Here is a 26,759-nt window from a genome sequence, read left to right as displayed (position 1 = left end):
TCTGATCCTAATGAAGTCTATTTAGCTCTTTCTTTAAACAGGGGGCGGAGGGAATCCTTGGGGAGGGTCCACACCTCCTGGCCGGGACAACTGTGCCTACCTCTCTTACTTTCACAGGGCTGTGGCAATGCTACGTAATGAATGTTAGTGAGACCATTCCTGGCTACTGTGTCCACTCTGGTGTACAAAGGGCAGTTACAAACTGTCAGGGTCCCAAAGAACTGCAAGAAGGTATGGAGAACTGGGAAACTGGCCTAACAGTGAGAGACTAATGAAGTTCAATCTATTTAGTTTATTGAAGAGAGGATTAAGAAGTGACTTGGTCTCAGTTGTACCTACCTGGGAAAGGTTTCAGAGTAACAGCCATGTTAGTCTGTATTCACAAAAAAAAAAAAAAAAGGAGTACTTGTGGCACCTTAGAGACTAACCAATTTATTTGAGCATAAGCTTTCGTGAGCTACAGCATCCGATGAAGTGAGCTGTAGCTCACGAAAGCTTATGCTCAAATAAATTGGTTAGTCTCTAAGGTGCCACAAGTACTCCTTTTCTGTCTACCTGGGAAAGAGATTTCCAAGAGCAGAGGGCTCTCCAATCCAGCAGACAAAGGCAGAACAAGATCCAATGGCTGGGAGCTGAAGCCAGACAAATTCAGTTTGAAGTAAGGTACAGATTTAAAACAGGGAGGGTAATTAGCTGTGGGAACAGCTCGTCTAGGGCCATGAAGGGAGGAGGTGTCTCCTGAAAGGCATGCTCTAGCTCAGCAAGACATTTTTGGCTGGGTGCAGGAGCCACTGGGTGTATTCTCTGGGCCAAGCTCTGCAGGAGGACAGACCAACTATCCCAGTGCTCCTTTCTGGCCTCAGAACCTAGGAAATGAAGCAGTAATGGATGTTAGAGGTGCAGCAAGAGGACAGACTGGTGGTGAGTGTCCACAAGCTGCTGGAGAAAGTCCTCACCCCAGAGGTAATTCCTGCATCCAACTGTCTCTATCAGCTGGGCCATACACGCTCACACTCCATGGCCATTAGATGACAGCAGTTGCAGTGACAAGGAGCAGGAGTGCAGTGATCTGGCCTGTACTCTGGGCAGAGATAGGGAATTGTGCTTTATGTGGGGGGAGGGGACATTTAACACAATAAGGAACCAGCACTGACCAGAGCCTGACGCTAATACAGCTCATCAAAGGAGATGGACAAGTTTTAGCAGCCTTGACCTTTCCAGGGGAGGTGGAGGATGCATGGCTTCTGGCTCGTGTTACTGCGGTGGGAGGGGGGATGTAGTGATGAGAGAAAAAGGCACTGACAAGTTTACTCCAGACAGGCTGCTGAGGTTGGGGAGGAGGAGCTCATTGATGCACAGATACATCCCAAGCACCGAGCCAGAGCCCTGTGCTTTGCAATGGGCAGAGCACAGGTGAAGGTGAGGGATAAGAGCACAGTGGAGACTTTCAGTCCATTTCCTGACATAGCACACCTGTAACATGGCTGCAAGGGGTGCACAGAGTAGCAGTGAGTCAGTTCCCTGGAACACTAGTCCCTAGACTGGCACTAGTGCAAGTAGAGCTGCCAACTTTCAATTGCACAAAACAGAACACTCCTGCCCCACCCCTGCCTTGAGGCACCTTTGCTGAGGCCCTGCCCAACTCGCTCCATCCCCACTTGCTCCGTTGCTCACCCTCCCCCACCCTCACTCACTTTCACCGGGCTGGGGCGGGGGCTTGGGGTGCAGGAGGGGCGTGCGGGCTCCAGCTGGGGGTGCAGGCTCGTGGCGGGGCTGGGGATGAGGGGCTTCAGATGCAGGAGGGGGCTCCAGGCTGGGGCCAAGGGGTTCAAAATGTGGCAGGGGGTGTGGGCTCTGGGATGGGGCTGGAGATGAGGGGATTGGGGTGAAGGAGGGGGCTCTGGGTTGGGGCAGGAGGTTGGAGTGGGATGGGACTGGGGATGAGGGCTCCGGCTGGGGGTGTGGGCTCTAGGGTGAGGCTGGGGATAAGGCATTTTGGGGTGCAGGAGGGGGCTCAGGGCTGGGGCAGGGTGTTGTGGGGGGTGCAGGCTCTGGGAGGGAGTTTGGGTGTGGGAGGGGACTCTGGGCTGGGGCAGGGAGTTGGGGTGCAGGAGGGGGCTTGGGGTGCCGGGTCCCAGTGGTGCTTACTGTGGCTCCCAGGAAGCTGATGCCAGCTCCCTGCAGTGCAGCCCCATGGCACATGGGCGGCCAGAAAGGCCCAGCACGCTGTGCTTGTGCTCGCAGACACCCCCCCGCAGCTTCCATTGGTTGCAGTTCTCAGCCAACGGGAGCTGCAGAGCCAACACTAGATACAGGGACAGCGCACAGAACTTCCCTGGCAGCCCATATGCCTTGGGGCCACAAGGACCTGTCGGCTGCTTCCAGGAGCCTTGCAGAGCTAGGGCAGGCAAGGAGCATGCCTTAGTCCCGAACCCCCGCTGCGCTGCTGACTGGACTTTTAAGGGCTGCTGACAGGAGCCGCCAGGGTACCTTTTGACCAGGTGTTCCACTTGAAAACAGGACACCTGGCAACCCTAAGTGCAGGTAATGAGAGCCCACAAGGGTCCATGATTGCACCATGCCTAACAACGCCATGTGGAGACCACTGGATCCGGCCATGCACTTGGCGGGGATAGGGCGTAGCACAGGGGTGGGCAAACTTTTTGGCTGGAGGGCCACATCGGGGTTCTGAAACTGTATGGAGGGCCGGGTAGAGAGGGCTGTGCCTCCCCAAACAGCCTGGCCCCTGCCCCCTATCTGCCCCCTCCCACTTCCTGCCCCCTGACTGCCCCCCTCAAAACCCCCAACCCATCCAACCCCGACTCTCCTTGTCCTCTGACCACCCTCTCCCAGGACTCCCTGCCCCTAACCATCCCCCCTGGACTCTACCCCCTATCCAATCCCCCCTGTCCCCTGACTGCCCTGACCCCTATCCACACCCCTGCCTGCTGACAGTCCCCACCCCCCAGGACTCCCATGCCTATCCAACTGCTCCCTGTCCCCTTTGCCCCTTATCCAACACCCACACTCCCTTCCCCCTTATCATGTTGCTCAGAGAACCAGGACTGCCAGCCGCGCCGCCCAGCTGGAGCCAGCCATGCCGCCATGCAGTCTAGAGCACTGGGGCAGGCCGACAGCTCTCGCACCCACGCTGCCTGGCAGAAGCTTGCAGCCCTGCTGCCCAGAGTGCTGGCGGCACAATGAGCTGAGGCTGCGGGGAAGGGGGGACAGTGGGGGAAGGGCCGGGGTCTAGCCTCCTTGGCTGGGAGCTCAAGGGCCGGGCAGGAGGGTCCCGCACGTCGGATGTGGCCCACAGGCAGCAGTTTGCCCACCTCTGGCTTAGCGTGTGTTGCTATACAGAGATGGGGAATACACCACAGCTCCATGAAGGCCTCTGCCTAGAGCCCTGACACTCAGACAGCTCCATCAGCCAGACAAGGATCTGACCACAACCTTGCGAACAGGGCCTCAAACAATCCTGGATTCCTGGGCAGAATCATAGAGTCATAGAATCATAGACTTTAAGGTCAGAAGGGACCATTATGATCGTCTAGTCTGAACTCCTGCACAACGCAGGCCACAGAATCTCACCCACGCACTCCTGTAACAAACCCCTAACCTATGTTTGAGCTATTGCAGTCCTCAAATCGTGGTTTAAAGACTTCAAGGAGCAGAGAATCCTCGAGCAAGTGACCCACGCCCCACGCTGCAGAGGAAGGCGAAAAAACCCCAGGGCTTCTGCCAATCTGCACTGGAGGAAAATTCCTTCCTGACCCCAAATAATCAGCTAAACCCTGAGCATATGGGCAAGACTCACCAGCCAGATACCCAGATCCCATCCATCTAACATCCCATCACAGGCCATTGGGCCTATTTACCATGAATATTTAAAGATCAATTAATTACCAAAATCATGTTATCCCATCATACCATCTCCTCCATAAACTTATCAAGCTTAGTCTTGAAGCCAGATATGTCTTTTGCCCCCGCTGCTCCCCTTGGAAGGCTGTTCCGGAACTTCCCTCCTCTGATGGTTAGAAACCTTTGTCTAATTTCAAGTATAAACTTACTGGTGGCCAGTTTATATCCATTTGTTCTTGTGTAAGCAGTGTCAGGATGAGCTCCACCCTGACATCTGGTGGTGAGGTGTGGCAAGTTGTGGAAAAGAACTTCAGGGGCTGATCTCATTTGCATAGGCACACCCACCCCGCCTAGAATGAGGCCATAGCTGCCCAAATGGTCACTTTGGCTGCTGTGGGATCCCCAGTGTCTCTATTATTGGGGCAGGAAGAATAAATTGTTATTATCCTGATTATGGGAACTGTGCTTGGAACTGTACTTGGCCTTTGGTTATGATGGAGGGACTCACCATCAACTAAGTAGCACTCGCTAGGCAAAGGTCATGGGTTCCAAAACTCTGTGAATTGAGAGAGGTTGGGGATAAGTATTAATACTTGATGGTATGGGGCTCTTGGTGAGGGCCTTACATGCTAATTGCACTTCCTCCCCTCTCTCTACTGTAGAATATCAGAGCTAATTTTGATTTCATTAGAAGTTTAGTTACAGACTGCTGAGCTCACTTTGGGCTAATAGTGCACCAGCACTGAGGCTCCCCTACTACATGCTGAATTCACCAAAGAGCTGAACTAAGAGCTGAAATCACTGAGTGTTGTGTTAAGTAGTGGGGGAGCCTGAGTGGAGCAGTTTGTGGGACGGCTGGAGTGCCTTGTGGACAGGCTGGTGGAGCAGTTTGTGGGACGGCGGGAGCTGCTGGTGGGATGCGGAGCAGTTTGTGGGACGGCGGGAGCTGCTGGTGGGCCGTGGAGCTGAGCAAAGCAGTTCATGGGGCGGCTGGCGGAGTGGAGCGAAGGCCTATGGAGCTGTGGGGCGCTCAGCTTCAGATCATGTAAGGTGCCTCTTACCCCCGCCCCCATCGCCACCCAGGTTGGGAGGTAAAGCTCTGCAGATAAACTTTCGAACTCTGGGGCTGCCCTGACCAGGGACAGAGACTTTTGGGTCATTGGACTTTTGGGACTTTGGGTGATTTGGGGTTGCTGGACTCAAGAACCAAAGTGAAAGGGAATGCCCCAATTTGCTTGGGGTGGGTTTTTTGCTCAGGGGTTGTGTTATGAATCCTGTTGGTGGTGTTTCCCCAACATAATGCCACATTGTTTCTCTCTGTTATTAAAAGGCTTTTTGCTACACTCAGACTATGTGCTTGCGAGAGGGGAAGTATTGCCTCTTGGAGGCGCCCAGCAGGGGTGGTATATATTTGTCCCAGGTCACTGGGTGGGGGCTCGAGCCGGTTTGCATTGTGTTATTGGAATGGATCCCCTAGATATTGAACCCGGCCCTTGTTGCTGCTAACTCTGACAGGCAGAAGGGTTACACTTGTGTCCACATTGGTACTGAGCTTAAATAATTCCTCTCCCTCCCTGGTATATATCCCTCTGATATATTTATAGAGAGCAATCATATCTCCCCTCAGCCTTCTTTTGGTTAGGCTAAACAAATCAAGCTCTTTGAGTCTCCTTTCATAAGACAGGTTTTCCATTCCCCGGATCATCCTAGTAGCCCTTCTCTGTACCTGTTCCAGTTAGAATTCATCCTTCAGGGTGATGAGGTGGACGAGGCTTTCTTCCGGCAAGTTGCAGAAGCTACTAGATCGCACACCCTGGTTCTCATGGGCGACTTCAATCATCCTGATACCTGCTGGGAGAGCAATACAGCGGTGCACAGACAATCCAGGAAGTTTTTGGAAACTGTAGGGGACAATTTCCTGGTGTAAGTGCTGGAGTAACCAACTAGGGGCGGAGCTCTTCTTGACCTGCTGCTCACAAACCGGGAAGAATTAGTAGGGGAAGCAAAAGTGGATGGGAACCTGGGAGGCAGTGACCATGAGATGGTCGAGTTCAGCATCCTGACACAAGGAAGAGAGGAAAGCAGCAGAATACGGACCCTGGACTTCAGAAAAGCAGACTTTGACTCCCTCAGGGAACTGATGGGCAAGATCCCCTGGGAGAATAACATGAGGGGAAAGGAGTCCAGGAGAGCTGGCTGTATTTTAAAGAATCCTTATTGAGGTTACAGGGACAAACCATCCCGATGTGTAGAAAGAATAGTAAATATGGCTGGCGACCAGCTTGGCTTAACAGTGAAATCCTTGCTGATCTTAAACACAAAAAAGAGGCTTACAAGAAGTGGAAGATTGGACAAATGACCAGGAATGAGTATATAAATATTGCTTGGGCACGTAGGAATGGAATCAGGAAAGCTAAATCACACCTGGAGTTGCAGCTAGCAAGAGATGTTAAGAATAACAAGAAAGGTTTCTTCAGGTATGTTAGCAATAAGAAGAAAGCTAAGGAAAGTGTGGGCCCCTTACTAAATGAGGGAGGCAACCTAGTGACAGAGGGTGTGGAAAAAGCTAATGGACTCAATGCTTTTTATGCCTCTGTCTTCATGAACAAGGTCAGCTGCCAGACTACTGCACTGGGCAGCACAGCATGGGGAAGAGGTGGCCAGCCCTCTGTGAAGGAAGAAGTGGTTCGGGACTATTTAGAAAAACTGGACGTGCACAAGTCCATGGGGCCGGATGCGTTACATCCGAGAGTGCTAAAGGAATTGGCGGATGTGACAGCAGAGCCATTGGCCATTATCTTTGAAAACTTATGGCGATCGGGGGAAGTCCCGGAAGATTGGAAAAAGGCTAATATAGTGCCCATCTTTAAAAAAGGGAAGAAGGATGATCCTGGGAACTACAGGCCGGTCAGCCTCACCTCAGTCCCCGGAAAAATCAGATTGTCGGGCTCAAAGGGTAGTGATCAATGGCTCCATGTCTAGTTGGCAGCCGGTATCTAGCGGAGTGCCCCAGGGGTTGGTCCTGGGGCCAGTTTTGTTCAATATCTTCATTAATGATCTGGAGGATGGTGTGGATTGCACCCTCAGCAAGTTTGCGGAAGACACTAAACTGGGAGGAGTGGTAGATACGCTGGAGGGTAGGGATAGGATACTGAGGGACCTAGACAAATTGGAGGATTGGGCCAAAAGAAATCTGATGAGGTTCAACAAGGACAAGTGCAGAGTCCTGCACTTAGGACAGAAGAATCCAATGCACCGCTACAGACTAGGGATCGAATGGCTCGGGAGCAGTTCTGCAGAGAAGGACCTAGGGGTTACAGTGGACGAGAAGCTGGATATGTGTCAACAGTGTGTCCTTGTTGCCAAGAAGACCAATGGCATTTTGGGGTGTATAAGTAGGGGCATTGCCAGCAAATCGAGGGACGTGATCGTTCCCCTCTATTCGACATTGATGAGGCCTCATCTGGAGTACTGTGTCCAGTTTTGGGCCCCACACGACAAGAAGGATGTGGAGAAATTGGAGAGAGTCCAGCGAAGGGCAACAAAAATGATTAGGGGACTGGAACACATGAGTTATGAGGAGACGCTGAGGGAACTGGGATTGTTTAGTCTACAGAAGAGAAGAATGAGGGGGGATTTGATAGCTGCTTTTAACTACCTGAAAGGTGGATCCAAAGAGCATGGATCTAGACTATTCTCAGTGATAGCAGATGAAAGGACAAGGAGTAATGGTCTCAAGTTGCAGTGGGGGAGATTTAGGTTGGATATTAGGAAAAATTTTTTCACTAGGAGGGTGGTGAAACACTGGAATGTGTTACCTAGGGAGGTGTTGGAATCCCCTTCCTTAGAAGTTTTTAAGGTCCGGCTTGACAAAGCCCTGGCTGGGATGATTTAGTTGGGATTGGTCCTGCTCTGGGCAGGGGGTTGGACTAGATGGCCTCCAGAGGTCCCTTCCAACTCTGTTATTCTATGATTCTATGATTCTTAAACATGGGAGAACAGAACTGCACACAGTATTCCAGATGAGGTCTCACCAGGGCCTTGTATAACAGTACTAACACCTCCTTATCTCTACTGGAAATACCTCAACTGATGCATCCCAAGACCACATTTACTTTTTTCATGGCCATATCACATTGGTGTCTCATAGTCATCCTGTGATCAACCAATACTCCAAGGTCCTTCTCCTCTTCTGTTACTTCCAAGTGATGCGTCCGCAGCTTATAACAAAATTTTCTGTTATTAATCCCTAAATAACCTTGCACTATTAAATTTCATCCTATTACTATTACTCCAGTATACAAGGTCATCCAGATCTCCCTGTATGATATCCAGGTCCTTCTCTGTATTGGCAATACCTCCCAGCTTTGTGTCATCCACAAACTTTATTTTGTTATTAGCACATTCCCACTTCTTTGCCAAGGTCAGTAATAAAAAGATTAAATAAGATTGGTCCCAAAACCAATCCCTGAGGAACTCCACTAGTAACCTCTTTCCAATCTGACAGTTCACCTTTCTGTGTGACCCATTGCAGTATCATAGACTCATAGACTATCAGAGTTGGAAGGGACCTCAGGAGATCATCTAGTTCAACCCCCTGCTCAAAGCAGGCACAATCCCCAGTTTTTTTTGCCCCAGATCCCTAAATGGCCCCCTCAAGGATTGAACTCACAACCCTGGGTTTAGCAGGCCAATCTACCTTTCAATTTTCATGTTGATCCCCATCTTTTCCAGTTTAGCTAATAATTCCCCATGTGGAGCTGTATCAAATGCCTCTCTGAAATTGAGGTAAATTAGATCCACTGCGTTTCACAGAAGTGTCACAGTGAATATGAAGTCTATTGGTCAGGCAATAAAACTGGTGTCTGTCTTTTGACAAGGAAGGGTCCCAGCTAGTTACTCTGGAGCCTGTGTATGTGTGTGTGTCTTTTTATCCCTTAGTTTACATCAGTCTGCACTGCTACGGGCATTAGGTCACCTGAGAGACTAGTGCACTGCCCAAGTACCAGACCCCCCACCACCTTCTGTCTTTAGTCCTGTGCCTTGGCCCAGGAGTTCTCTATCTGCCCAGAAATGTACTGGTTGGCAAGTCTGCAGACCTAGCAATATTCAGCTTAATTGAACAACATGGGCAAAAATCCTCCCTTCATCTATGCCCAGTTGAGCTCAACTCTGCTCTCCTGTTCTTCCTGCCTAATGCTCACAAACAGACACAGACAGACAGAGCAGAATTTCAGACCAACCCACAAGTGAGCAGGAGCAGCATTCTTCTCCACTAAGCTAGCAGCAAGGGGAAAGAGGAATAGAATTAGATAAAAAAAAATAAAACAAAGGAGCCAAGTTACTTCCGCAGCTGGAGATGCACAGAGACCACCGTGGCTCAGCCTCAGATTGGAAGGTTACAAGCGGGAATAATTGATGGAGCAAAGAATTTCCATTACTCGTTTGCTGCAGGAAAACCACCAACTTGATTGTTATTTTATTAAACTCTTTGACACGATGCACTGCACCATCCTCCAAACAAGGGCACGTATTCCTAGTCCAGGCACTGCACTGCACTCATTCTGCCCTTGTAAGGAGAAAGCTTCGTTAGCCAGAAGTATCAGAAGGAGAGCATGTCTGTGTTCAGAATCACCCTGCAGGCCTCTTTTTGCTTCTTGTTGAATCTGAAACAACTGCAGGCCTAGCTGAGCTGCACACCAGTGTGGGCTAGAATGGCCTGGGTCTGGGCCAACCTGTCTGCAAAGCCCTCAGGGTTATTGTGCTCTGGGGAGGGGTCTGCTTCACTGTATCTATAAGGGACACTCACCCCTTTGGATGAAAGAAGCCTATTAACATAATAAGAGATGCTTCCAAAAGAGGGCTTTGACATGAGGGTGTCTGCCAGAGGCACCAGCCAGACGCTGCATGTGCTTATGTCACCTCTAACATCTTACACCGCATCCAAATTACACCGCAGGATGATACTCTATGTCTTCAGCTGTGGTGACCATTGCCAATGTATAGGCTTTCAAACTCCTGTCCCATAGAGAAAAAACAACAACTCAACTCCTTGCCGCACCACACATGCACACCTCCCCTGCACCCATGGCTGTAGACTCCCCACCTCATTGCACTGTCCCCAAGCCAGCTAGGGCCAGATTTCCAAGAGTCCAGTTCACAGCATGCACTCATGCTGCTGAGCTGTGAAAATCTCATTGAGAGTAGCCACAACCCAGCTTTTGGCCTTCAAAGGAAAAGAAAGAGCAGTGATTCAGTGTGCTTGTCTCTGCCTTGGCACTGCGCTAATGTCCAGCCCCCTGTGATTAGCTAAGGAAACCTGTTTCCCACCAGGTGCAGGGGAGAAGGGTGAGTAACAAACCTGGCACATGCTGTGTAAGAGCAGTATTAGCAGGTTTCACTACCTCTCCCATGTCTGACCACTTATCTCCCCATCAGTGTTTGGAGATTAGACCCATTAAGTCACCAAGATGTCAGGCAACAGGACGTCTAAGTGCAGAATTATCCTCCCTGGAATAGGACTTTAATGGGATTTTTAATGAGCTGGAAAAAATAAAGGGAGCTAGAGCTTTCCCCTGGACAGATTTCAAAGAGCAGTAGAGCAAAAAAACACCAGGCTTTTTGGAGTGAGTCACATAGCACCCTGAGCCTCCTTCCCCACCTGTGGAGAACAGGCCCTGAGCAGGGGCAGCAGGTTTGTAGAAATTTTGGTGCTGCCCAGAACACGCCCCCCCCCCCCCCAACTCCACCCCCGCCACCTGCCTAAGGCTCTGTGAAGGAGTTTGGGTGGGGGGAGGAGGTCTGGGGTGCAGGCCCTGGACTGGGGCAGGGGATTGGGGTGCAGGACGGTTGAGAGGTTGGCCCTGGGAGAGAGTTTGGGTGGGGGAGGGGGCCTAGGGTGCAGGCTCTGGGATGGAGTTTGGGTGTAGGCTCTGAGCTGGGGCAAGGGGTGGGGGTGCAGGAGGGGTGAGGGGTGCAGGCTCTGAGCTGGGGCAAGGGGTGGGGGTGCAGGAGGGGGTGAGGGGTGCAAGCTCTGAGATGGAGTTTGGGTGTAGGCTCTGAGCTGGGGCAAGGGGTGGGGGAGCAGGAGGGGGTGAGGGGTGCAAGCTCTGGGAGGGAGTTTGGGTGTAGGCTCTGAACGGGGGCAAGGGGTGGGGGTGCGGGAGGGGGTGAGGGGTGCAGGCTCTGGGAGGGAGTTTGGGTGTAGGCTCTGAGTTGGGGCAAGGGGTGGGGGAGCAGGAGGGGGTGAGGGGTGCAGGCTCTGGGAGGGAGTTTGGGTGTAGGCTCTGAGCTGGGGCAAGAGGTGGGGGTGCAGGAGGGGGTGAGGGGTACAGGCTCTGGGACGGAGTTTGGGTGTAGGCTCTGAGCTGGGGCAACGGGTGGGGGTGCAGGAGGGGGTGAGGTGTGCAGGCTCTGGGCGGGAGTTTGGGTGCAGGCTCTGGGAGGGAGTGCGGAGGGCTGGGATGCAGGCTCTGGGACAGCGTTTGGGGGCAGGAGAGGGTGTGCAGAATGCGGTGAGAGGTGCAGGCTCTGGGGTGGGGGCGCAGGCTCTAGGAGGGAGCTTGGGGATGGGAGGGGTGCAGAGGAAGGGGGTGCAGGCTCTGAGAGAGAGTTTGGGGGTCGAAGGGAGAGGTGCAGGCTCTGGGAGTGGGTGGGGGCAGGGGGCGGCAGTTACCTGGGGCTCCTAGGCAGGGCAGGCTGGGAGTCTCCATGTGCGACTATCCCCAGGCACTGACCCCACAGCTTCCCATTGGCTGCCGGGGTGCATGGGGCAGGACCCACCCCACACAGGAGCTGCAGGGAGGGGCTGGCAGCCACATGGAGCAAGCAGGCAAGAAGCTACTCAGCTCTGCTGTGTGGCTGGTGGTGTGTGGGGGGCCCCGCGCTGTTTTAAATGGCCAGGGGATGTGTGGGGGGGCCACCCGAGGGCGGAAGGAGAGACCCGGCCTCAGACAGTGCTGGAGCCTGGCCCGTGGTGCCTGGAGCCCAGGCACCATAGGCCCATAGACCTTGCCGCCCAGGGCCCTGAGGGCCTCTGCAAGAGGCCTCACCGTGTGACAGCACACTCCCCTGGACAGAGCACGCTCCTTGTGTGACAGCACTCCCCGGGTTAGAGCACGTTAGAGAGCACGGTCTGCATGTGACAGCACAATCCCCTGGTTAGAGCACGCTCCCCGTTAGAAAACACGCTCCCTGTGGGACAGCACAAAGCCCTGGTTAGAGCACGCTCCCTGTTAGAAAACACGCTCCCTGTGTGACAGCACAAAGCCCTGGTTAGAGCACGCTCCCTGTTAGAAAGCACACTCCCTGTCTGACAGTACTCTGCAAGTTAGAGCATGGTCCCCATATTGTTGGAGATACTGGGGCATGGCCACTAGGTAACTCGAGGGGATGGAAGACCACAAGTGTCAATGAAGCCCCCTCACACTAGGCCCCGGTGTCCTTGGCCCCCCCTCCTGCCTGGAGGCACACACAGCAGTTATACTGAGAATCTGCAACAATATGTTGCAGAGTCAGATTGCCTGAAACTAAGCAAGGCCACACAGGGCAGATATGAAAGAACAATGCTGAATAAAGCAGCTTTATGTATAGTTTAACAAATAATACAGAGAATCAGGGAACTAGCTGGGAACTGGATTGGCTGGCTATATGGATACTTGGGGCAGCTTGCTATTAAATAAGTATGCTGAAAAAAAGGATGTATAAAAGCCTGTGTAACTTCCTGCTCTGTGTGCAGGATTTGAGATTTTATTCTCCCTGTACCTTTTTGAAGCTGCAAATAAACTTTTCTGCTTCTCCACCCCGTTGTGATTATTGGGTGAAGCACACCGGGTAACGAACCAACTCAAGCTGTTGTTCAGCCTCTCGGCACTGGGTGCCGGCAACAGCTTTTGGCGTCCCTGGGTGGGCGACGAGGCTGCAATTTAGCCTTGCCCGGACCCTTCCTGGAGGTCGAGGATTGCGGCGAGAACCGACGCCCAGCGCGCACCGGTGAGTTCATTGGGGGCCTCAGAGGAGACGCGATTTGATCGACCCCAGAGGGCACAACGGTGCAACGCACTCATATAGTGGAGAAGCTGTTGTGGGCAGCGGTGAAGAACCGGTCCCTTGGATAAGGTAGGAACCTTTTAAAATCCGAATTATATGCTCTGTTGGAACCTGGGGACGCCCAGAGTTACCCTGTAGGTATGGGACAGGGACAGAGCTCAGGGTTTAGGGCATGGTGTACGCCCCTAGAGTGCATTCTAGCAAACTGGAAGGTATTTGGTGCGGATCCGATGACTAAGAGCCAATTAAAACGATTCTGTACAGTTGACTGGCCTCAATATCAACTAGAGGACCAGGAGTGGTGGCCACCAGGAGGGTCAATTAATTACAACATGATCCTTCAGTTACTCCTGTTCTGTCAGAGAACAAGGAAATGGAATGAACATATGTATGCGCATTTGTTTCTGACTTTATGTACTCGACCAGATATTTTACAGCACTGTAATCTGACTCCGACTGGTTCGGTAGCAGCTAATGTTAGTCCCCGGACCCCCCTCCCCCACACTGTAATGGCAGAGCCAGTGCCCCTTCGGTCCCTACACCCACACCTTGTAAGTCCCCAATGGTTGGCCTATACCCCTTAATCACCGAAACTAAAGTCGCCCGGTCTGGATCGGACAGGCGTCCGGCCACGACTATGCAGGTTTATACTCATGTGCCCTTTAATCCTGTGGATTTGGCTGCTTTCAAAGCACAGGCAGGAGAGTTTTCCACCAACCCAAGCAGGTTTATATCAGTCTTTGAGGGGTGCCTCAGTAGTCACAAGCCAGACTGGGATGATTGTAACGTCCTCCTGCGAACCCTATTGTCTGAGGTTGAAAGACAACAGGTTGTGTCCAAGGCAAGGGAGGAGGAGCAGAGACGGTACGACCGGGATCATATTAATGTCCCTGACCCGGATGCACAAGTCCCCCGAGCAGACCCCAGGTGGAATCCAAATGATCATGCGGATATGACCCGCCTTACCTCCTATAAGGAGTTGCTTTTACATGGAATCCGTCATTCGGCTGTCCGACATAATAATTGGGCAAAGCCATATGAAGTAATGCAGGATTTAAAAGAAAGCCCAGGGGCCTTTCTACAGCGTATTCGGGACACCATTCGACAGAACACTAATGCAGACCCCGATGATCAGGCAACTAAGTCAATTATTAAGGGAATTTTTACGAGCAGAGCAGCCCCTGATATTAAGAGAAAGTTACAAAAAAAGGAGAATTTAATGGGTATGACCATGGCACAAATCTTAGAGACTGCAAACCGAGCTTATAGTCTGAGAGAGACAGAGAAGGAGAGAAAGCAAGTGAGATTGATGGTAACAGTGGTACAGGCCGGCACTAAGAGAAGTGGCCAGGGAGGAAGGGGCCGTGGACGCGACTGTCCGGGCCTGCAGGAGAGACGACTGGGTCGCAACCAGTGTGCCCTGTGTCGACAGGAGGGACACTGGAAAAATAAGTGCCCAAAAAGAAAAAAAAAGGGGGGTGCCCCTATGATGGTGATGGTGGAGCAGAAATAGGGATGTCAGGGGAGACGGACCACCCTACCCCCGGAACCCCGAGTAAAGATGCGGGTGTGAAGCTCAGAAATAGATTTTTTAGTGGACTCTGGAGCGGCCCGAACTGCTGTAAATCAGCCTCTTCAGTTGCCAGTAGCAGATTCCCTTACTGTGGTGGGAGCCACAGTCAGGGACGCCAAGTGCCCAGTGTATGCCCCAGCGGAATGCGCTTTGGAAAACAGGACTATATCCCACAAGCTGGTATACCTCCCTGAGTGTCCAATGCCTCTGCTGGGACGGGATCTACTTTGTCGCCTCGGTGCCACCGTGCATTTTACTGAGGACGAAATAACCCTTACCTTACCCCCTGAGAATGCATGGATCATGACCCTTGCAGTTGAGCCCTCAGCCATGCAAGCCACAAAATGGAGCCCGTGGGAAGACCAGGTGTACCCCCTCGTGTGGGCATCAGGGATTCTAGGAAAGGCCACCCATCAGACCCCCATTACTATTCAGCTCATATCAGGGAAAGGCCCAGTGCAAGTAAAACAGTATCCAATCAAAAGGGAAGCCAGAGAAGGTTTACAGAAAACTATAAATCGATTCCTAATGTATGGTATTCTCCGGGAATGTCAGTCAGCCTGGAACACTCCCATTCTACCCGTACAGAAGCCTGATGGCATGTATCGGCTGGTACAGGACCTAAGGGCAGTCAATGAACGGGTTAAGACTCTGCACCCTCTTGTCCCTAACCCGTATACCTTATTGGCTTCTATAGGGGGACAGTATACCCATTTTTCAGTCCTTAATCTGAAAAATGCTTTCTTTACCATCCCAGTTGCCACCCCGTCACAGGAGATCTTCTCCTTCGAGTGGGAGGACCAAAAAAGGGTTAAAAAGCAACTTTGCTGGACAGTGTTGGCCCAGGGATTTAAAAACTCCCCCACCCTCTTTGCCCAGGCTCTGGCCAGGGACCTACAGGAGTGGGATAATGAGGAGGCCCTCCTTCTGCAGTATGTAGATGATTTATTAATTGCCACTGTGGGCCAAACACCCTGCCTTAAAGCCACCGTGAGCCTCCTGAATTTTATGGGACTCCGGGGATATCGGGTAGCACGGAGTAAGGCTCAAATTGCCCTCCCAGAGGTACGGTACCTCGGGTTTCACATACGGCAAGGGGAGCGTCAGCTTTCAAGCGAAAGAAAGAAAGCTATCTGTCAAGTTCCTACCCCAAGTAACCGTAAGCGGCTCAAGGCATTTCTGGGTATGGCAGGCTTTTGCAGGATATGGATCCCAGAGTTTGGACTGTGGGCTAAACCCCTGTACGACTGTGTAAAAGGAGCAGATCATGACCCCTTCTATTGGACCCCAGAGGCTGACAGGGCATTTAAAATCCTAAAAAAAAAATTAATGGAAGCCCCGGCTCTGGGCCTGCTGGATCTCTCTAAGCTGTTTCAGTTGTATGTACATGAACAAAGGGGGGTGGCCCTAGGAGTGCTTACACAGCTGTTAGGAGCATGGAGACGTCCTGTGGCTTATTTTTCTAAGCAATTGGATCAGGTTGCAAAGGGTTGGCCGGCATGTTTACGGGCGGTCGCAGCTACTGCCCTATTGCTTGAGGAAGCTGAGAAGCTAACATTGGGAGGGGTTATGCAAATCTATACTCCCCATATGGTCCGAGCCTTATTGAATGCAAAGGGAGGGCTTTGGCTCACCCAGGCTCGGATTGCTGGGTACCAGGCTAAGCTGTTAGAGAACTCTGAAGTCACCCTACAGCCTTGCCCCTCCCTTAACCCAGCCACCCTCTTGCCAGAAACAGAGGAACAGAAACATGACTGTTTAGAGATCATAGATGTCCAGTACTCCAGCCGTCCGGATTTAAAGGATGTACCCCTCCCAAATGCAGATTATAAGTGGTACACTGATGGTAGCAGTACTGTAATAGATGGGCAAAAAAGGGCGGGTTATGCTGTTGTGACCCTCCATGACACTGTGAAAGCTGAAGGTTTGCCTGCTGGGACCTCTGCCCAGCTTGCTGAACTAATAGCCCTGACCCGTGCACTTGAACTGTCAAAAGGAAAGCGGGTCAATATTTTTACTAATTCAAAGTATGCTTTTGGTGTGCTGCATGCTCATGCTGGCCTATATTAGCAAAGGGGAATGCTGACAGCCCAAGGCTCCCCAGTCAAGTACGGGCCCCAAATCCTCTGGCTCCTAGAAGCCGTACAACTTCCCTCGGAAGTGGCAGTGGTACACGGTAAAGCCCGTCAAAGGGAAGATCAAGATGTGGCCAGAGGTAACGCCCGGGCAGATAGAGAGGCTAAGCATGCTGTCACCCTGCCATCCCCTCAGACTGAGAAGGCCCATATGCATGCCCTTATCCCATCAGTAGGGAAGCTTCCAACCCCTCAGTACTCTGGGGAGGAGAGACAGCTAACTGACAAACTCGGTCTCCGGGAAAAGGAGGGATGGCTCCATTCCCCAGAAGGGAAGGTCCTCTTACCAAAGGGCCTAATCCGGCCAGTGCTGCAGAAACTACATCAAACCACTCATGCTGGCAGGGAAGCACTTATCCAACTAATGGGAAAATACTTTATCACTTCCGGACTCCGACCCCTGGCTGCCCAGGTACAAGCGGACTGCTTAGTCTGCCAAAAGAATAACCCCCGACCGGGACATCCTGTGCCACCAGCTGCCCTAGAACCCACTCCGGGCCCTGGACAAGTGTGGCAAATAGACTTTACTGAGTTTCCCCGGACCCAAGGGTTCAAATATCTCCTTGTTATAGTGGATCGGTTCAGCGGATGACCAGAAGCCTTCCCATGCCATAACTGCACTGCCAGAACAGTGGCCCTCAAGTTTGTTAAGGAGATCGTTCCTCGCTTTGGACTCCCCCTGTGGATGGAATCTGACAACGGGACACATTTCACGTCAAAAATCATTCAAAGCATCTCACATGCCTTACAGATCCCCTAGAAACTCCATGCGCCCTGGAGACCGCAAGCCAGTGGTGTAGTGGAGCGTACCAATCAGACCCTTAAATGGCATCTCTCAAAAGTGTGCCAAGAAGCCTCACTGCGATGGCCTGATGCTTTGCCCCTCGTCCTACTCCGTATCCGCGTTCTCCCAAAGGGTAAATTAGGGCAGTCCCTTTGAAATTATGTTTGAAAGGGCATGGCCTATGAATGGCACCCCAGTTCTGTCAGGGGAATGGGAGTTGGGTAATGGTTTTTTGTCTCAGTATATGTGTTCCCTGTCTGCTGTTCTCTTGTCTCTTCACAGGTATACCAAGGATTTCCAGCCTCTCCCCTTGGACTCTCCCGTCCACTCCTTACAGCCTGGTGACTCAGTGCTTGTTCGCACCTGAAAAGACGAGCCTCTCCAGAAAAAGTGGAAAGGACCCTATACCGTCCTGCTGATCTCCCATACAGCGGCAAAAATCAAGGGACACAAGAACTGGATCCATCACTCTCGTCTGAAGGCAGTACCCGCCCCCTCGTCAGCAGAACAGTGGACCATCCAACCTGCTGACTCCTCATCTAGTGACAATCTCGGGCTAAAGCTACTGTTTAAAAGACACAAATAGCGGGCACCTTAATGCTAAAATGGGCCCACCCAGGTACTGGAGACCCTGGGTTGGGAAGACTCTGGTAATAATTAGTGGTAACATTGTTATTCTCTGTATTGGTATTTCCAAACTGTGCATCTCGGGAGCATAACTCCTTTGTTTTGCTTGCGCACCATGTTGCTAATTTAACAAACCAGACTGATTGCTGGGTATGTGATCCAACTCCACTATCCCCCAAAACGGGAATGCCCCTTGACATGCTGCCCTTGACCCTAGCAGAATTAGCCACCACCAAAGAGCAGGAAAGAATGGACTCGCCATTCTGGAATAAGACCTCTTTACAGCAGGCCACCTATCAGGACCAGGAGTATTCAGTTGCAGTACTCACTGAGGGAGTGTTATGTTTTACCCGAAACCAATCTGATCACTATGGGCGTCCTGTGGGAAAAAGCTCCTGTGTTATTACAAAGTGGGCTAATGGGTATTAAATAAAGACCAACAGGGAAGGCCAACAGTGTGGGTGTAATGGTCCCTCCCCTTTTAGGGAAACTCTTACAAATAATCTTACCACAAAAAAGGGGTTTGAAAATGTAACTTGCCGTCCAGTTAACATCTCCAATGTAGCAAGCCAATGGTGGGTTTGTAGTGGTCCCTATGGCGAGTGTAATTTGAATAACACAATTAGAAATGCCCCCACTTGTACCCAATCAGGAGAATAGAATGCCCCCCTAGGGGCATATGAACTGTTTAAAAAAGCAGACTTAAATATCCCAGGAATCCCCTTAAGAAACAGTCCTTACTGGGCCCTACAGGGTCACTATTTTGTATGTGGCCAAAAGGCTTACAAGGTGCTGCCAGCCAACTGGACAGGTAGCTGTTATATAGCTCATGGAGTTCCTCATTTTTCCATAACTGCCACACTGCCCAAAGGAAAAATTAGAAATGCTCGAGACACCTCCATTAAGTCACGAGAAAAGACCCTGCAGCAACTGACTAAGGCATTGGAGGGCAATATAAAAAATCCCCTCACAACCAAGAAGCTTGTAGGGTGCTCTGTACTGGGAATAGCGCCACTGTTTACCGGGCCAGCCATGGCATGCATAGGCCACTATACTATAAGGCTGCAGATGGTACTTAAAAAGGTAGCCTTAAAGTTAAAGAACTCGGTTAGTAATTTAGGGTCAGCAGTAAAAACATTAAATAAAGAGGTACAGCAGCTCAGGACGTTTTCCCTCCAAAACAGGCTGGCTTTGGACTATCTCTTGGCATCCCAAGGAGGGGTTTGTGCCCTCATCGGACCCCGATGTTATGTATATGTAAATAATAGCAGTTATAAAATCTATAAAAAGGTGGTACAGGCTAAGGCCCATGCCCGAGCCGGAGCACAGTTTGCCTATACTGCCCCAGAAAACAATTGGTTGCAAACCTTGTTTTCAGACAGGGGTTTGTCTTGGCTTGGTGGTTTATTTAGCCTGCTATTGAAATTTTTCTTTCCTGTATTGCTTGTATTACTGGTATTATGCTGTGCAGTATCTTGTGTTAGGGCCCTTTTGCAAAAGTTAATAAGTCATTCTCTTCAGGGCTATCACAAAGTGCTTATGCAAAGTCCTATTATAAAAAAATAAGTAGCCCAAGTAAAAAAACTCAAAGCCAAGGTTGTTGAGTGTTCTCAAAGGGGGGAGTTGTTGGGGACACTGGGGCATGGCCACTAGGTAACTCGAGGGGATGGAAGACCACGAGTGTCGATGAAGCCCCCTCGCACTAGGCGCCAGTGTCCTTGGCCCCCCCTCCTGCCTGGAGGCACTCGCAGCAGCTCTGCGTACTAGGCCCAAGTGTCCTTGCCCCCCCCCAGCCTGGAGGCACACACAGCAGTTATGCTGAGAATCTGCAACAATATGTTGCAGAGTCAGACTGCCTAAAACTAAGCAAGGCCACACAGGGCAAATATAAAAAAACAATGCTAAATAAAGCAGCTTTATGTATAGTTTAACAAATAATACAAAAAATCAGGAAACTAGCTGGGAACTGAATTGGCTGGCTATATGGATATTGGGGCAGCTTGCTATTAAATAAGTATGCTAAAAAAAAATGTATAAAAGCCTGTGTAACTTCCTGCTCTGTGTGCAGGATTTGAGATTTTATTCTCCCTGTACCTTTTTGCAGCTGCAAATAAACTTTTCTGCTTCTCCACCCCGTTGTAATTATTGGGTGAAGCACACCGGGTAACGAACCAACTCAAGCTGTTGTTCAGCCTCTCGGCCGGCAACCATATGACAGCTCTCCCCTGGTTAGAGCATGCTCCTTGTGTGACAGCAGCTCAATGGGCGACCAAAGTATTGGAAGGCCTGAGTCTCTAAGGCCTAGGGCCAGCTGATGTGGAATACTTCCTATGGGGCCACCCCATGTGAAACAGCCATTCTGCAAAGACAGCAGATGAGTGCCCAGCAGGTGGCACTGTTACTATGGAAACAAGTCACACATTTCAGTGAGGCAGAAATGCTTGGCAAGCTATGGCCAGTGAGGAAACGCTGCCATCAGGACATTGGTAATATATGGTGCTTCTACAAGGGATTTTCACCAGCGTAGATGGGGAGCACGGATCAGCATTCACATTGGACTCCCCATCACTACCTGGCCCAGCCCGGGGAAGCTAATGATCCAACCAGTGGACCAATTTCGGTGATGAATCAGGAACAGTCAACATGGATTCACCAAGGGCAAGTCATGCCTGACCAACCTGATTGCCTTCTATGATGAGATAACTGGCTTTGTAGATATGGGGAAAGCGGTAGACATGATATACCTCGAGGGCTCCTTTCTGGTCTCCGACCAGGGGGCCCGCTGCTGGGTGCATTACTGTACGGGGGATGCCTGGTGCTACCTCTGCCGGGCGATGGGCCACGTCCGAAGGGATTCCCCTTGGCCCAGCACAGAGGAGCGTCTGGGACCCCTGAGCTCTGGCAGGGCTCTGGCCCCATCATCGCCAGCTCCCCAGGCTGCCCGGTGTCCGGAGTCGCCCCTTCTCCTCCCCAGCCCACCACTGCTCCCACTTGGGCACTAGGGGCACCTCCCCCAGCGCACCCAGGTGAGCGGGAGGGCCCCGCCTCTTCTGCATGCACTCTGGCAGGGCCTGTGGAGGAGGGTGCAGTGGGGGTACTGCCAGGCATGGGAGACGGCCTGCCCCAAGGGGAATCTTCCCTCCTTCGAACCACCCCACTGCTACGTCCCCGTGTCCCCATGCCATTGCCCTTGCCCCCTGACCTGACCCTTGCTGGCCAGACCACAGATGATGCCATGGAAGGCTGGGTCCAAGTACAGGGGAAGGCAAACGGAAGGCTCAAGCTCCACTCCTCCCATCTGATGCAGAGGCCCCCCGAAAGACCAGGAAGGGGGCCACCGACATCGAGCCTTCTGCCTTGCCCCCAGGTGACTCCCATTTGCCGGAGCAGGCTGGGGACAACGTGGCAGCAATGGAGGGTAGCACAGCCCCTCCTCCGGAGTCTCTCCTCGAAGGGACCTCCGATGGAGCCCCTCCTCCCCCTTGCCACCTGAACTCCCTGCATGCTCCAAAGCAAGGGTCACTTCAGGGGCCAGCGGAGAAGTCCCCGGGGTGGTAGGTGGTGATTTCCCCTCCATCTCCAAGGAGATGGAGGCCCTGGATCTGACCCCAGTCACCCCGGGGGAGGACGACCCCCTGCCAGCAGGCCTCGATCTGGGAGACCTCACCCCTTCCCCCTCTTCCCCATGGTCCCTCCCCCTAATTGCTGCTTCCGCTCCCACCTCTGAGGAACCCCTGGACTCTTCCACCAGCCCAGCCACAGATGGCACCCCGCTAATGGCTGCCGAGCCTATTGAGGCGACGGCCAGTGCCATGCAGCCGGGACCTGAGTCACCGGGAGCATCCCTCGTTGATGTGGGGCAGCCAACCTCCTTCTCGGGTGGGGGCCCCACTGCTGCTTCCCCCACCTATCAATGCCGTGGCCACGACACTTGCCTTGGGGCGCGAGCCTGGTATCGTCGAGAGTCCCCTTCCCATTCCACAGACCCCTGAGCCCGGCTGAGAGGTGCCACCCCCTGGTAGCTTGGCTGCCAGGGCCCCGATTCTGACTCTGCCCCTCTCCCCAACCCTGCTCCTGACCCCTGCCCTGCCCCTGATGCTGATCCCGGCCCCCTCCCCTCCACCTCCCGTGCTGCTATTGCCACCCCTGGGGCCGTCTCCTTCTCCTTCCTGGAGGATGACCCCCGAGGGAGTGGCCTTCATGTTTCCCTGTCCCGACCCCCTAGGGGCTGCTATTTTCCCTCCGTTGCCTCCCACTGAGCCAGGGTCTGAGGCGGGCTGCGTGGCGCTGGCACATTGGGTGCCATGCCAGGGGTCCACCCCCTGCCTCCCCATCTTGGTAGGCCACGGGGCTTCAACAGGGGCCCCGCTGGAGGCTGGCTGGGGGCTAGTGACCTCACCCCCCCCATACACTGCGAGAAGAGCTTCAGGAGTTTCTCGAAGACGTCCATGGGTCCCGCAACAGGGTGCAGCTTGCTCTCCAGTGATGGGGAGATTTCCATTGAATCCTCCAGGCTGTGAGGCCCCTTATGGGGGAGGGTAAAGGGACTGGGAGGCAGGCCGCTTCAGCCTACCAGCAAGTCTGCAGCTTCCATGACTCTTTGCTTGCCTACGGGGTGGGTCACGGTTTGTTGCGTGGCCTAACAGGGGCTGTGAGAGTCCCTGCCAGCGAGGATCCCCCCCGGCCCCAGACGTCCCCATGGTACCCATCATCTTTGCAACACTAAACACCTGGGGCTGTAGGATGGGTCTCTGCAGGTGCCAGGTGCTTTCCTTCCTTCGGGAGGGGGGATACTCTGTGGTTTTCCTGCAGAAGACCCATACAGCTCTGGCCGCCGAATCATGTTGGCAGCTGGAGGGGGGGACAGGGTCTATTTTAGTCACCTCACAGTTTTTACTGCTGGAGTGGCTACCCTGTTCTCCCCCAACCTATGGCCCGAGGTGCTGGGGGTCACCGAGGCTGTGCCGGGCCGCCTGCTGAACCTCCAGGTCCACATGGAGGGGCTAGTGGTCAACCTTGTTAATGTTTATGCCCCGACATCGGGCCCTGAGCAGCTGTACTTTTATCAGCAGGTGGCCACCTTCCTCAGCTCCTTGGATCCTCACTAGTGCCTGGTCCTGAGCAGGGACTTTAACACCACCCTTGATAAGCGGGACTGCTCGGGGACTGAGCAGTGCCTGGCCGCCGCGGACTTCCTTCAGCAAATTGTCGACCTTTGCACCACTCCCAGTTGGCGCACTTATCACACTGTCATCTTTCATGGGCCCACTCCTCCAGCATCCGGCCGGCCACATTCTCAGATCACCACATAGCGACAGTGATGGCCTCTCTCTGTACAGAGAGGCCAGAGCTGGCCTATTGACATTTTAATAACAGCTTGTTGGAGGATGTGGACTTTGTGGCATCTTTCTGGGAGTTCTGCCTTTCCCTCAGCGCGGCAGTGGTGGGACATGGGGAAGGTGCGTGCTCGGCTCTTCTGCCGCAACTACACCCGGGGCGCCAGCCAACGGAGGGATGCAGCTATAAAGCAGTTGGAACTGGACATCTTAGAGCTGGAGACGCATCTGGCTGCCAGCCCTGAGGATTCATCCCTCTGCGGAGCATGCCGGGAGAAGCAGGAGGAGCTCTGGGCCCTCGAGGACCATCGGGCCTGGGGTGCCTTTGTCTGATCCCGCATCCACCTCCTTCGGGAGATGGATCTCGGCTCTTGCTTCTTCTATGCCCTGGAGAATCATAGAATCATAGAATACCAGGGTTGGAAGGGACCTCAGGAGGTCATCTACTCCAACCCCCTGCTCAAAGCAGGACCAATCCCCAATTAAATCATCCCAGACAGGGCTTTGTCAAGCCTGACCTTAAAAACTTCTAAGGAAGGAGATTCTACCACCTCCCTAGGTAGCGCATTCCAGTGTTTCACCACCCTCCTAGTGAAAAAGTTTTTCCTAATATCCAACCTAAACCTCCCCCACTGCAACTTGAGACCATTACTCCTTGTCCTGTCCTCTTCTACCACTGAGAATAGTCTAGAACCATCCTCTCTGGAACCACCTCTCAGGTAGTTGAAAGCAGCTATCAAATCCCCCCTCATTCTTCTCTTCTGCAGACTAAACAATCCCAGTTCCCTCAGCCTCTCCTCATAAGTCATGTGTTCCAGACCCCTAATCATTTTTGTTGCCCTTCGCTGGACTCTCTCCAATTTATCCACATCCTTCTTGTAGTGTGGGGCCCAAAACTGGACACAGTACTCCAGATGAGGCCTCACCAATGTCGAATAGAGGGGGACGATCACGTCCCTCGATCTGCTCGCTATGCCCCTACTTATACATCCCAAAATGCCATTGGTCTTCTTGGCAACAAGGGCACACTGCTGACTCATATCCAGCTTCTCGTCCACTGTCACCCCTAGGTCCTTTTCCGCAGAACTGCTGCCTAGCCATTCGGTCCCTAGTCTGTAGCTGTGCATTGGGTTCTTCCGTCCTAAGTGCAGGACCCTGCACTTATCCTTATTGAACCTCATCAGATTTCTTTTGGCCCAATCCTCCAATTTGTCTAGGTCCCTCTGTATCCTATCCCTGCCCTCCAGCGTATCTACCACTCCTCCCCGTTTAGTATCATCCGCAAACTTGCTGAGAGTGCAATCCACACCATCCTCCAGATCATTTATGAAGATATTGAACAAAACCGGCCCCAGGACCGACCCCTGGGGCACTCCATTTGACACCGGCTGCCAACTAGACATGGAGCCATTGATCATTACCCATTGAGCCCGACAATCTAGCCAACTTTCTACCCACCTTATAGTGCATTCATCCAGCCCATACTTCTTTAACTTGCTGACAAGAATACTGTGGGAGACCGTGTCAAAAGCTTTGCTAAAGTCAAGAAACAATACATCCACTGCTTTCCCTTCATCCACAGAACCAGTAATCTCATCATAGAAGGCTATTAGATTAGTCAGGCATGACCTTCCCTTGGTGAATCCATGCTGACTGTTCCTGATCACTTTCCTCTCATGTAAGTACTTCAGGATTGATTCTTTGAGGACCTGCTCCATGATTTTTCCGGGGACTGAGGTGAGGCTGACTGGCCTGTAGTTCCCAGGATCCTCCTTTCCTTTTTTAAAGATTGGCGCTACATTAGCCTTTTTCCAGTCATCTGGGACTTCCCCCGTTCGCCACGAGTTTTCAAAGATAATGGCCAATGGCTCTGCAATCACAGCCGCCAATTCCTTTAGCACTCTCGGATGCAACTCGTCTGGCCCAACGGACTTGTGCACGTCCAGCTTTTCTAAATAGTCCCTAACCACCTCTTTCTCCACAGAGGGCTGGCCATCTATTCCCCATGTTGTGATGCCCAGCGCAGCAGTCTGGGAGCTGACCTTGTTCGTGAAGACAGAGGCAAAAAAAGCATTGAGTACATTAGCTTTTTCCACATCCTCTGTCACTAGGTTGCCTCCCTCATTCATTAAGGGGCCCACACTTTCCTTGGCTTTCTTCTTGTTGCCAACATGCCTGAAGAAACCCTTCTTGTTACTCTTGACATCTCTTGCTAGCTGCAGCTCCAGGTGCGATGTGGCCCTCCTGATTTCATTCCTACATGCCCGAGCAATATTTTTATACTCTTCCCTGGTCATATGTCCAACCTTCCACTTCTTGTAAGCTTCTTTTTTATGTTTAAGATCCGCTAGGATTTCACCATTAAGCCAAGCTGGTCGCCTGCCATATTTACTATTCTTTCGACACATCGGGATGGTTTGTCCCTGTAACCTCAACAGGGATTCTTTGAAATACAGCCAGCTCTCCTGGACTCCTTTCCCCTTCATGTTAGTTCCCCAGGGGATCTTAGCCATCTGTTCCCTGAGGGGGTCGAAGTCTGCTTTCCTGAAGTCCAGGGTCCGTATCCTACTGCTTACCTTTCTTCCCTGTGTCAGGATCCTGAACTCAACCAACTCATGGTCACTGCCTCCCAGATTCCCATCCACTTTTGCTTCCCCCACTAATTCTTCCCGGTTTGTGAGCAGCAGGTCAAGAAAAGCTCCCCCCCCTATTTGGCTCCTCTAGCACTTGCACCAGGAAATTGTCCCCTACGCTTTCCAAAAACTTCCTGGATTGTCTATGCACCGCTGTATTGCTCTCCCAGCAGATATCAGGAAAATTAAAGTCACCCATGAGAACCAGGGTGTGCAATCTAGTAGGTTCTGCGAGCTGCCGGAAGAAAACCTCATCCACCTCATCCCCCTGGTCCGGTGGTCTATAGCAGAAATTTATTTTTAAAAAAAGTAAAAGAATCATACCTGTAAAATCAAGATGGAAGGTAACTTTATAGGGTAAATAAAAAGATTTAAAACACAGAGGATTCCCCTCTGACTTTGCTTTTCAGTTACAAAGCAGGAATGCAATTACCTCTTAGCACAGGGAAAATTCACAAGCCAAAACAAAAGATAATCTAATGCATTTCCTGACTTAACTTACAATTTCTGTAACTATATCTATATATCATTTCAGGTATCTTTTCAGAAGATGGTCTCTGATGGTGCAGATCAAGGGACGTGATCGTCCCCCTCTATTCGACATTGGTGAGGCCTCATCTGGAGTACTGTGTCCAGTTTTGGGCCCCACACTAAAAGAAGGATGTGGATAAATTGGAGAGAGTCCAGCGAAGGGCAACAAAAATGATTAGGGTCTGGAACACATGACTTACGAGGAGAGACTGAGGGAACTGGGATTGTTTA

This window comes from Eretmochelys imbricata, chromosome 8 (assembly GCF_965152235.1).
Source record: "Eretmochelys imbricata isolate rEreImb1 chromosome 8, rEreImb1.hap1, whole genome shotgun sequence".
Taxonomy (NCBI): domain Eukaryota; kingdom Metazoa; phylum Chordata; order Testudines; family Cheloniidae; genus Eretmochelys; species Eretmochelys imbricata.
The sequence above is the reverse complement of the archived record's forward strand: the minus strand, read 5'-3'. Positions refer to the sequence as shown.